This window comes from Malus domestica, chromosome 05, assembly GCF_042453785.1.
Source record: "Malus domestica chromosome 05, GDT2T_hap1".
Classification (NCBI taxonomy): domain Eukaryota; kingdom Viridiplantae; phylum Streptophyta; class Magnoliopsida; order Rosales; family Rosaceae; genus Malus; species Malus domestica.
Genome location: NC_091665.1, coordinates 10,371,544 through 10,383,429, shown reverse-complemented (window position 1 = coordinate 10,383,429; position 11,886 = coordinate 10,371,544). Strand labels below are relative to the sequence as shown.

Here is an 11,886-nt window from a genome sequence, read left to right as displayed (position 1 = left end):
CAAGATCCATCTAAACTACGGTCACCTATTTCAAGTGTACCAAGTTCAACTAATCCTCCTCACCCCTAGAATGCGCATAGTTCCCCATCGCAGATAAACCAAACAGAACCATAAGCATAATCTCATCGTGCAAGTAGTGATCACCTATCGTGGATATACCAAGTATGATCACCCTTGAATAAGTATAGTCCCCCAATGCGGATATACAAGCATGATCACTCCTAGAATGCGTATGGTCCCTCAATGCGAATATACCAAGCATGTTCACTCCTAACAGTCCCCCAACGCGGATATACCAATTAGAACTGTGTCCTATAACTCTATGTAGTGATCACCTAACGAGGATATACCAAGCATGATCACTCTTAGAATGCGTATGGTCCCCCAACTCGGATATACCAAACAGAACCATATGCATAGTCTAATAATATAGGCAGTGATCACCCAACGCAAATATACCAAGCACGATCACTCCTAACAGGCCCTCAACGAAGATATACCAAGCAGGACCATCCATGTACCACTGTTACATGGTGCAATAAATCCAACACACAACCTATCCACACCTCAACCCCTATGAGTTACAACGCAGCCATCTACACCATCAACTTCTCATGGCCACAAACTAATATGTCACACAAGCATATAAGTTCCACAAAATACTTCTAATATGATTCTAGCATCACATTGTCATAAGCTTTATCATACATATCTTTCACATTATCAAGAAGATAAATAAACACACACACATATATATATATATATATATATATATATATATATATATATATATATATATCACTATATGACATTCCATATACGCAAACCGAGGTATCTATTATCTGGGATAACTCACTAACCAATATAGGCCCACTAAGCCCTACATATTCGCAACATATTGACCAAAGGTCAACTCTTCATCTATGGTGGGTCCACAACCCTATACATATCAATCTGGAACATCCGTCCATGGATTTCCATTCCGTAACTTTCCAAGGATCTTATTCATCTTCTAAAACAATATTCTAAAATTTTGGAATGATCCAACGGTCGAATCTCTGCCAATTGCCAGAATTAGGTTGCTATCAACGTTTGGTTTTATGAACTTAGAAATTTAATTTTGGAAGATCTATACATTGGATTCCCAATCTGTTAGTTCCTATGGTCCTTAAATATTATGTACTATTTTGTATTTAAGTTTGATGCCGATCCAACGGCCGGATCATCAATTCATATAATGACCCCATGGCCGCCAACTAAGTGGTCAACTACGAAACTATAATAAAACCTCAGAATTTCACTAAATAGATGTCAAATATGGAATCAAGGCATCAAAATTAGCCTAGGATAGTCAGGTGGGGTCTCGGACCACGCGCTGCCGCCACGCAACGAATGACCACCTCGACTCGCCTGCAAATTCAACTAATTCTAAAAATTACCAAATTTTATTGACTTGTAAAACACAACAAGGGGAACAACTTTCATACCTGAGCAGAAGTCCAATTCGACTGGGAAGATGCCGGAAATCGCCTCGATCCCCCTGAAACCCTAGAATTTGGGGGTCATTCGATTCGACTTCTCTAGTGCTCCGCCGCCTCCAAGGTTGTTTGGGTTTTGTTTCTGGGCTCAAGAGAAGTTGAACCAAGGTGGTGGTCGATGGTGGTGGTTGTAGAAACAGTCGATCGCCACTGTGGGTGCCCTCGTAGCCTTTGGCTTCAATCCTCATGAATTAAGGACTAAATCCTTCGATTTTTATGTGAATATGGAAGAGGGGTAGACGTTGAGTTGTTTCCAAGTGATGGATGGTAGATATTCACCCTGAGAAGCCGAGAATGGTGTCGTCGAGTTTGCTTGCAGCCAGGTAGGCTCAGGAGGAACACCCACTCCCTTTTCTTTTTTCCCTTCTCTCATTTCCCTCATTTCTTCCTTCCCTGATTGGGTAGTCCCACACCACATCTCTCTTCTCTTTCCTTCAATCATAGCCACCCACGTAGCACAAGACTGATGGTCCAACAAATTTGGAGCTTCTAGATTTATGGTCAAATGACCAATTTGCTCTTAACTTTGTTCGTTTATAACTCCTTTGTTATAACTCCAAGTTACATTCCGTTTGCGCCCACGTGTTCGTATTGACATACACTAACCAAATGTGCAAGGAGATTTGGAAAATTATGAAAGGATCAAATATGTGCTCGAAAATCCGCTTAATTCATTAAGGGTGTTTTCATCCTTTTACTTATATAGCATTATATATAATATTGAAAAACAAAATCGTTTTTCAAGGTGTTATTGGTACTCCAAATATCTCCTTGTGCACTTCAAATTGTTGTGTTTAAAAAGAAAAAAAAATTACACTTTTAAGGAGTGAATAATGAGATTCAAAAGTGCTAATAAAAGAAATTTTTTTTTAATATATAACATTATTACATATAAATTTTAGATGAGCTCAAAGGTGGTCTTTACTAGATTATTTTGTAGATTTATTCCAAATTACATTCTGTTTGCGCCCACGGGTTCGTATTGACACACACTAACCAAATGCGCATAGAGATTTGGAAAATTATGTAAGGATCAAATACGTGCTCGAAAATCCGCTTAATTCATTAAGGGCGTTTTCATCCCTTTACTTATATAGCATTATATATAATATTGAGAAACAAAATCGTTTTTTTCAGGGTGTTATTGGTACTCCAAATATCTCCTTGTGCACTTCAAATTGTTGTGTTTAAAAAGAAAAAAAAAATTACACTTATAAGGAGTGAATAATGAGATTCAAAAGTGCTAATAAAAGCAATTTTTTTTAATATATAACATTATTACATATAAATTTTAGATGAGCTCAAAGGTGGTCTTTACTAGATTATTTTGTAGATTTATTCCAAATTACATTATGTTTGCGCCCACGCGTTCATATTGACATGTGCACTAACCAAATGTGCAAAGAGATTTGTACAATTATGAAAGGATCAAATACGTGCTCGAAAATCCGCTTAATTCATTAAGGGCGTTATTGTCCCTTTACTTATCGAAAAAAGTTGTACGCCACAAATATATAAGTGTTGAAATTACAAATATGAATACAAAATACGAGATACGTAATTTTAAATAGTGAAATCCAGGGGCGGGTTTTCACATGCATAGAGTTCGCATATCAATGGGGTTGGCATTGGCTTTGGTTGGAAAGTTACTCTTCTAGTGTTATTTCTGCTCTCCAATCGACCCATTTTGATCATCCTCGGCCTCTTCGTATGCATTGGTCTACTTGTTTGGACCACATTCGGAAGATGGCTTTCTATGCCTCTCACATATATCGCGAAGGAAATGTGGTTGCGGACAATTTCGCTAACATAGGCTTGTCTTCTCCAACTTTAGTATGGCTTGATTCCCCTCTAATGACAGTTCATGCTGCTTTGTTTTCATTCTATATTGACTTTTCTGGCTTCCGCTTCTCAAATTAATGTGAATCTCAGCATACAGGTTTGTCTTATTTTCTTGATTTTTTCCTTAACCTTGTGATGTTTCTTGTTCTTTATAGCAGGTTTAGACATTTAGGTTCGGCTTTAGAAGGGTTAGTTTTTAATATTAATAATTAATTAAAATTTGATTTTAACATAAATTATTTTAATAATCTCTATCAGAACGACCTTATTCTAGCAGCCCTATTTAAGTAGGATTGGGATTTATAATTAATTGTAATCCTGGTACAATAAGGCGTGCCTATAATTGTAAACCCGAATAAGGTAACCGAGCTCTTTTTATTGTCGCAGAGGCCGAACGAAACCCTAAAAACCCTCGTTTCCCCTTCCAGTCGCGTCCTCGACCACCAAACTCCCATCCGCGTCATCCCCCATCGTTTTTTTTTCTCTCACCATCGTCCTCCACCACTAGCTGTATAATATGTAATGTCTGTAGTGTGTATAATCTGTGCTTGTGTTGGCGTCTAATTGGCCATATTGATTGTTAAACTTATTAAGGCATTTAGCTGAATTTTGCTTTTACATTTGGGTCGTATTAGTGCCATAAGGATTTGACTTGAACTTTGATTTTTCATTTGAGTTTGTACTAATGTCATAAGGCATTTACTTGAGCTTTGAAGTTGTTGGATTGATTTTATTTATATTTGATGTTTGAGTCACTTATATGAAAAATGAGTCTTTGATGTTTGAGCAGCACACATGAAATGGGCTTGGAGGGATTGGATTTTATATGAAAAATGAATCCTTGAATCACTGACGTTTGTGTATCATATGGATAGAATTTGTTGAACATAGGCTCTCAGTCTAAAGTTATTATAATTTAGGTGCAAATAGAAAGACTTGTGAATCTGAACAGTTTTATAAATTGTATGTATAGAACCTTTGGGCTCTTGGACTGCGGTTGTGCGGTTGTGCGGTTGTGTGGTTTTGCATTGAGTAGTTGGATTATGTTTGTCAATTGGTTTTCTTATAATGTTAAAGTTAGCTGATATGGTTTTTCGGTTTATGTTAATCAGATAACTGCAATGGGAAGAAAGAAGGAAGAGGAGAGTGGTGCATCCACGAAGGCTAAGTCAGCTGGCAAACATGCTTCTAAAGATTGGGAAAAAGAGAACATAACAGTCTCTGCAATGTTGGCCAGCATGGACCTGAAACCCGATAAGCCCGAGAAATGAGCTTCCTCAAGTGCAAGGGCAAAAGCGGCTCCTAAGCGTCAATCATACACTGATGGTATTGATCTCTCTCCCTCTGACAAAGAAGATGAGGATATGTTGGGAGAGGGACAACACGAAGTAAATGTATCCAATAAGCAAAAGCGGCAAGAATTTAAGCCACTTGGTGTGTTTATGTCAAAGAACCAGTTGAAAAAGTGTGCTCAGAGGGACGACCTTGCTGCCCATGCCATTGAGCAGGCTAAGAAGGAGGCCCTAAAAGACGACCGTGATGCTTTTACTGTTGTTATTGGAAGCCAGGCATCGGTACTTGATGGTGAAGATAGTGATACTAATGTTAAGGATATAACAATAGAAAATTTCTCTTTGTCCGCTCGGGGAAAGGAACTTCTAAGAACACATCAATGAAGATAACACATGGGAAGAGATATGGTTTGGTTGCGCCCAATGGAATGGGCAAGTCTACTCTCCTGAAGCTTCTTGCTTGGAGGAAGATTCCAGCACCAAAAAATATTGATGTGCATTTGGTTAAGCAGGAGGTAGTTGGTGATGACAAAACTGCTCTTGAAGCAGTTGTTTTCAGCTAATGAAGAGCTTGTCAAAATTCGAAAAGAGGTTGCAGATTTGCAGAATTTAGCTTCCGCTGATGAAAAGGATAGTTTTGATGATGATGCAGGAGAGAAGCTCTCCGATTTGTATGAGAAATTGCAGTTGATGGGATCAGATTCAGCTGAAGCTCAAGCTTCAAAAATTCTTTCTGGGTTGGGGTTCACGCAGGATATGCAAGGCCGTCCAACTAAGTCCTTCAGTGGTGGGTGATGAGAATTTCATTGGCAAGGGCACTTTTTGCTCAGCCAACTCTTTTGTTGCTTGATGAACCCACCAACCATCTCGACTTGAGGGCCGTTCTCTGGTTGGAGGAATACTTGTGCCGCTGGAAAAAAACTTTGGTCATTGTCTCACATGACCGAGATTTCCTTAACACGGTTTGCAGTGAGATTATTCATCTGCATGATCTGAAACTTCACATCTACCGAGGGAATTTTGATGGTTTTGAAACTGGTTATGAGCAACGTAGGAAAGAGGTGAACAAAAAGTTTGAAATTTATGACAAGCAGATGAAAGCTGCCAAAATGAGTGGAAGTCGGATCCAACAGGAGAAAGTCAAGGATAAAGCAAAGTCTGCAGCAGCTAAGGAAGCATCAAAGAATAAGGCCAAGGGAAAAGTTGATGAAGATGATGCACCAGCTGAGGCTCCTAAGAAGTGGAGAGATTACAGTGTAGAGTTCCACTTTCCTGAACCTACAGAGCTTACTCCTCCACTATTGCAACTTGTTGAAGTCAGCTTCAGTTATCCAAATCGGGAGGATTTCAGGCTGTCAGGCGTTGATGTTGGTATTGATATGGGGACCCGTGTTGCCATTGTTGGACCTAACGGAGCTGGAAAGTCTACCCTGCTCAACCTTCTTGCAGGTGATTTGGTTCCTTCGGAGGGTGAAGTACGGAGGAGTCAGAAGTTGAGTATCGGTAGGTATTCACAGCACTTTGTGGACCTCCTGACAATGGACGAGACCCCAGTTGAGTACCTTATGCGACTTCATTCAGACAAAGAGGGATTTAGCAAGCAAGAGGCTGTTCGTGCAAAGCTTGGAAAATATGGGCTCCCCAGCCACAACCATCTCACTCCCATTGCAAAATTATCTAGAGGGAAGAAGGCCCGGGTTGTGTTGACGTCAATATCCATGTCAAGGCCCCACATTTTGCTGCTGGATGAACCGACGAATCATTTGGATATGCAGAGTATTGATGCACTGGCCGATGCACTTAATGAATTCACCGGTGGAGTTGTACTGGTGAGTCATGATTCTAGGCTGATATCGCGCGTGTGTGAAAATGAAGAGATGAGTGAAATTTGGGATGTTGATGATGGCACGGTGACCCCTTACCTTGGGACTTTCGAGGAGTACAAGGAGGAGCTACGAAGAGAAATTAAAGAGGAAGTCGATGAGACTGAGGTCAATCCCTCATCTCTTACTTACTGTAAGGATCAGTCTGTGTCTAGAGAAATACATAAAAATATGTCAAATATTAATTTGTTTTGAGTTATTCGTCTTGTATTCAGAACACGGATTGGTGGATTACTACCCAACTAGATTTCTATTTTTCAATCATTAATGACGATTAGCGTGGTATGCCACCTGATAAGCAGACGATGCAGTCCCCGAAGATGAAGCCTGTTGGAAAATTGGTGCGGTTGAACCAACTGGAATCATTGTTTGTTTATGTGCACAAACTAATGCATCAAACATTGAATCAACAAGGATAATAAAAAGAGACGTGGAGAGAGGCCTTGGCCGGCCACCTTAACCCACATGACTCTCTCTCTCTCGAAATTTTATTGATTTCAGGCTGTCTTTTTCTTCAATTTTTTTTTCCCAGCCGTTGATCGTTTTGTTTTCCCCCCGCTCCTGGACAGTTAATTTGTAACTGTTTATAGTTGTGCAATCAACTGCTTTCGTGTTTGCAAAAATGTCCTGACAAAATTAAATTTAGAAACCTTGTGCGACGGACAATATTGTCGCACAAGGACACTTTGCATGATGAAAGTAAATTTTCGTCAAGCAAAGGATGAGAAAAACGCTGGTAAAGGAAGATTTGGTGCGGAAGTTTCACACGACAAGGCTTTCGTCGCTTAAAGGTGTTCTAAAATGGTTGGTGGGTCATTTAACGCGAGCAATATGCTGCACAATTTGCACGACCAAGTTTTTGTCGCAACAAGTCCTTTTTTGAAACAGACGTTCAAGCTTTTGGCGAGTATTATTTATTATAGACTTCCCAAACAAAGGTTTCGTTGCGCAAAAGTCCCAAGGGCTCTATAAAAGCATAGGTTCACTCTCTTTTTCCCTGACATACTTTTCCCTAAAATCCTAAAGCTTCCCCTCTTCTTTTTTTCCCAAACCCCTTACATACCAATTTCTTATTTTAAACTTTGGTACGAAAGCCGATTCCGCTGCTCCCCAGAAATTTCAGTTTTTTTCCGGTAGACTAGAAAACCAAAAAACTCAAAGTCACCACTATCTGGAAAAAATGTATATTAGGATAGTGAAATAGATAAGTAAATGTTGTAGATAAAACAGTTTGTCAAATTATTGGTATTGACGAGGTCATTAAACATTATAGTTAACTAGCTTTAAGCATTAGGAGGCAAATGTGTGCAACTTGAAAAAGGTAGTTAACTGCAAAGGTTAATGAATTTGTCAATATAGTACTTTGAAAAACTGTCTGAACTACTAATACATTCACTTATCTATTTCACTATCCCAATATAATTTTTTGTAGGTAACTTTGTGTGACGAAATGTGGTTTCAATCTCCTTAAACTTTGAGCGACAACAGTTTCATCGCCCCAAGTGTTTTTTGAAATGGTCGGTGGGTCATTTAAGGGGAAGTATTTATTGCATGTTTTGCGCGACGAAAGCAAAGTTTGTTTGGAACTAACAATCAGGGTTTAAACGAGTAGTAATTATTGTGAACTTTGCACGATGAATGCTTCGTCGTGTAAAGGTCCCACAGGTCTTTAAAAGCACAAATTAACTCTCCCTTTCTCTTCTTTCCCAAACGACTTATATCTCAATTCTTGTTTTAATTTTTGATCTGATAGCCGATTCCGCCCCTCCTCTAGGATCCGAGGGCGAATGATTCACTTGCCAAATAAGGCATTACTTTGCTGGATGAGGCAATACTTGGGCGGGTTTTGAAAATTTCAAGAAAGATTGCGTGAGAAATGAGAAGTTGCACAACAAAGGTCTTCGCGGTGCAAAGTGTATCGTATTAATTCTTACCAGGTCTCTTCCTCGCAGTCTTCTTCCCAGGGCCGGCCTTGAAGGTAGCACAAGTAGGCGCCCGCCTAGGGCCCCCACTTCAGAATGACCCCCAAAAAAAATTTATATCCTGTAATTAACATATAAATACAAAAAAAAGTAAAAAATATCATAATTCATTTGTTAGTGCAGTGAAAATGTTGGCTTCATTTTTATTTGGGGTGTTGAGTTTGAAACACGAAGCTGCCTTTTAGTCACTAGATTTTTTTTATTTTTCTTGTTTTTCAAATTTACTGCCAATCCATCTGTCCAACTCACAATCCATTTATCCAAATTCATATAAAGTTATAAAACTCAGTATCTTTGCAATCTTTTTCTTTCAACTTCTCATTCTCTCCATTTCTATCGAATGTTTAAACCAACTTCTCATTCTCTCCATTTCTATTGAATGTTTAAACCAACTATCATATGGTCTTAAAGATTGTACTTTAAGGTAATCAAAACTTTGAATTTATATTTTTCTTTTCAATAACTTTTTATTCAATGGATTATTTTAATATTCAATTCGTTAGTGTGATGTTGATTTTAGAAAAGAAAAAAACACAAGAGAAACAATTGGCGTTGAATTTATTATACTCATCAATCAAGTTTTATTGTTCCTTACTCTCTTGATCATCAAGTTTTATTGTTCTTCATTCTCAATCTTAGACACTTGACTGCAAACATTTAGTACATTTGTATCTAAAAACGTGAATCATGTAATGTTTAAATAATGTTTGTATATTTATCTTCTTTTGATATTTATTTTTAATGATATTTGATGTGAAAATAGAACTTTTTATGTACTTAGCGAATTCTTTTTTATACAAATCAATATACAAAGAACCAGAGATCAGAGAATTTTAGGGCCGCACTTTGAAAGCTCGCCTAAGGCCCCCAAATTCTCAGGGACGGCCCTGCTTCTTCCTCTCGTTCTCTCTCAAACACACCCCATTCTCTCTCTCGAACCCAGACCATTCTCTCTCCCCATCAAACTCTCTAACCTCACCTCTCTAACCTCACCTCTATCTCTCCTTATCTAGAAATCACCTCCTCAGCCGCGGTCCCCATCTCAGCTCTCTCACCTCCTCAGCTGCCATCATCGTGCCCATCTCCCCAAAAATCTCTCTCCATTAAAGGTAAGTTCAATACCTAAATTTTTTTTTTTCTTTTCTAATTGCATATTAGGGTTTTAAGGGATTGAGGATTAGGGATTTAAGGGATTGGGGAATTATGGATGGATTTAGGGATTACGGATTTAAGGTGTGTATTCAATTGGGCTTTTGAGAAATTTTAATTCTTTTAATGAATCTAAGAATATACAATCAAGAATTAAGTGATTCTCTGAAATTCAATGTGTATTTAATTAGAATTTTAAAGAAGTTTATAACATTCCTCATGTATTCAATTAGAATTTGATTTTAAAGAATTTGAAGAAGTTGAGAAATTAGAGGGAATTTAAGAGATTTTATAGTGTATTTTAAGCATCCACAAATCTCACCTCTCCCCGAGAGATTTTGAGGGAATTGAATCAAAATTTTACATGGAATCTATACAAATCAATTAGACTCCATAAAAATCTATGGATTTATAAATCCATTAAAATCTCTCAAATTCTCAATTGAATACACCCCGGGATTGGGGAATTATGGATGGATTTAGGGATTAGTGATGAGGCATGGGTTCGGGGTGGCGCGGTTTGAGTTATTGGGGATGGGTGGGCATGGGGGTGGGTGGTGTAGTGGCGGAGACAGGGTGTTAGGATTGATGGTGCAGGGTGTGGATTGGGCTCGGGATAGGGGTTGCTTCGGGGTGGGGAATATATGCATTTAGGGTTCTGCATATTTTTTCCTTTTTGTTTTGCAGTTTTTTTAGTACATCAATATTTTACATTAAGGGGAGGGGAAGTTTGGAAAAGCCACACAATGGGCAGCCTAATATGTTATCTTTTTGCAATTTCATTTAGATTAATTATTTATTTTTTAAATTAGGGTTTAATTATTGTATTAATTTTGTAATTTAAGGATTAGGAATTTAATTTATTTCGTTAACTTTGTGCATGTTAGGTTTAATTTGTTAATTTGTCAATTTGTTAATATGTTAATTTGTGGCTTTGCAGAAAAGGAGGAAGGAATGGGTGTGTGCTAGACGGAGGCGAGAAACCTCAATGGAGGAGAAAGAGACCTAGCGGTGTGATTTGTGGGTTTGACAAAAAAGGAGGAAGAAGAGTGGTTTGGGATCCAAGGTCTCTGCGAAGCGGCGATAGATGTGAGTAATGGGGTTTGCCCCGAGGGAAGGGGGTAGGGAATAATGGGACATAGATATGGAATTCAATGAAAATAGTGGGTGGGGATCTTGGAAAGAGATTGAGGTGGAAAACTTGGGGATAGTAGGAAGAGATATTATGAAAGGGATGCCATGATTTTAAGGACATGCATGATTTGAAGGAGATGATGAATGTCCAGGTCTTTCATTTTTCCGTTTATTTAAAACAAAATATATTAGGGTTATTTTGGGAATAATAGTGGGTGGGAAAATAATATTTTACTTTTTTAACTTTTTATGGTAGCTAGGATTATTAGGTGGTTGGGAAAGTAGGACATTTGGTGGATCTAATAGCACTCTTTATTATATTAAAATACAGGTTCTCACAAAAACTGTCTCAAATAAATCAAATTCAAGGAACCAACGAGTCAAATGATGCGTTTTCGAACCACTCAACGAAATCCATCAACATCGGGTTCCAGACCACTCAACGGAACCAAGACACCAAGCGAGATTTCAAACCACTCAACAGAATCCAAACCAGAATACGATTTCGGGCCACTCAACGGAATCGCAGAGTATAAGGGATTTTGGACCTCTCAACAGAATTCGAGTGGATACGATTTCGGACCACTCAATGAAATCCAAGCTGAATACAATTATGGACCACTTAACAGAATCGCAGATCATGAGGGATTCTGGACCACTCAATAGAATCCAAACGGAGCAGGGAACCAAACCACTCAACGGAACCCCAGCGGAAACCCAGTTCCAGATCACTCAACAGAACCGAGTGGAAGTTCAAGAAATATAACAATGCTTGAAGAACAAAACAAGAAACAAGTATTCAAATCACAAAAGCTCAACGAAACGAGAAATGAAACAATGAAACTAGGTATGAAAGAAGATCTGAAACAACAAACCCCATGACAATGGGTTATCGGTCCACTACTAACCCTCACATTTCGTCACAACATGCCAATCAACCACAAGCCAAATATGCACGTCAAAGCACATTTCATAAATGTTTCCAATCCAATTCAGGAAGATCCATATGTCGGATTCCCGATCCATAAGTTCCTAATGTCCTCAATTATTACATACTTTATGTATT

General features: G+C 38.5%; 1 long non-coding RNA gene and 1 pseudogene across 1 annotated transcript; both read left to right on the top strand.

Moving 5' to 3' along the window:
• The first annotated feature begins 3,710 nt into the window (after positions 1-3,710).
• Positions 3,711-6,856, top strand: LOC103406677 (ABC transporter F family member 4-like; annotated as a pseudogene).
• A 2,532-nt stretch (positions 6,857-9,388) lies between these two features.
• LOC139195888 (uncharacterized) lies at positions 9,389-11,886 on the top strand. Its single transcript, XR_011580958.1, has 3 exons — positions 9,389-9,646; positions 10,627-10,972; positions 11,152-11,886. It is a non-coding gene; the product is annotated as an uncharacterized lncRNA (long non-coding RNA).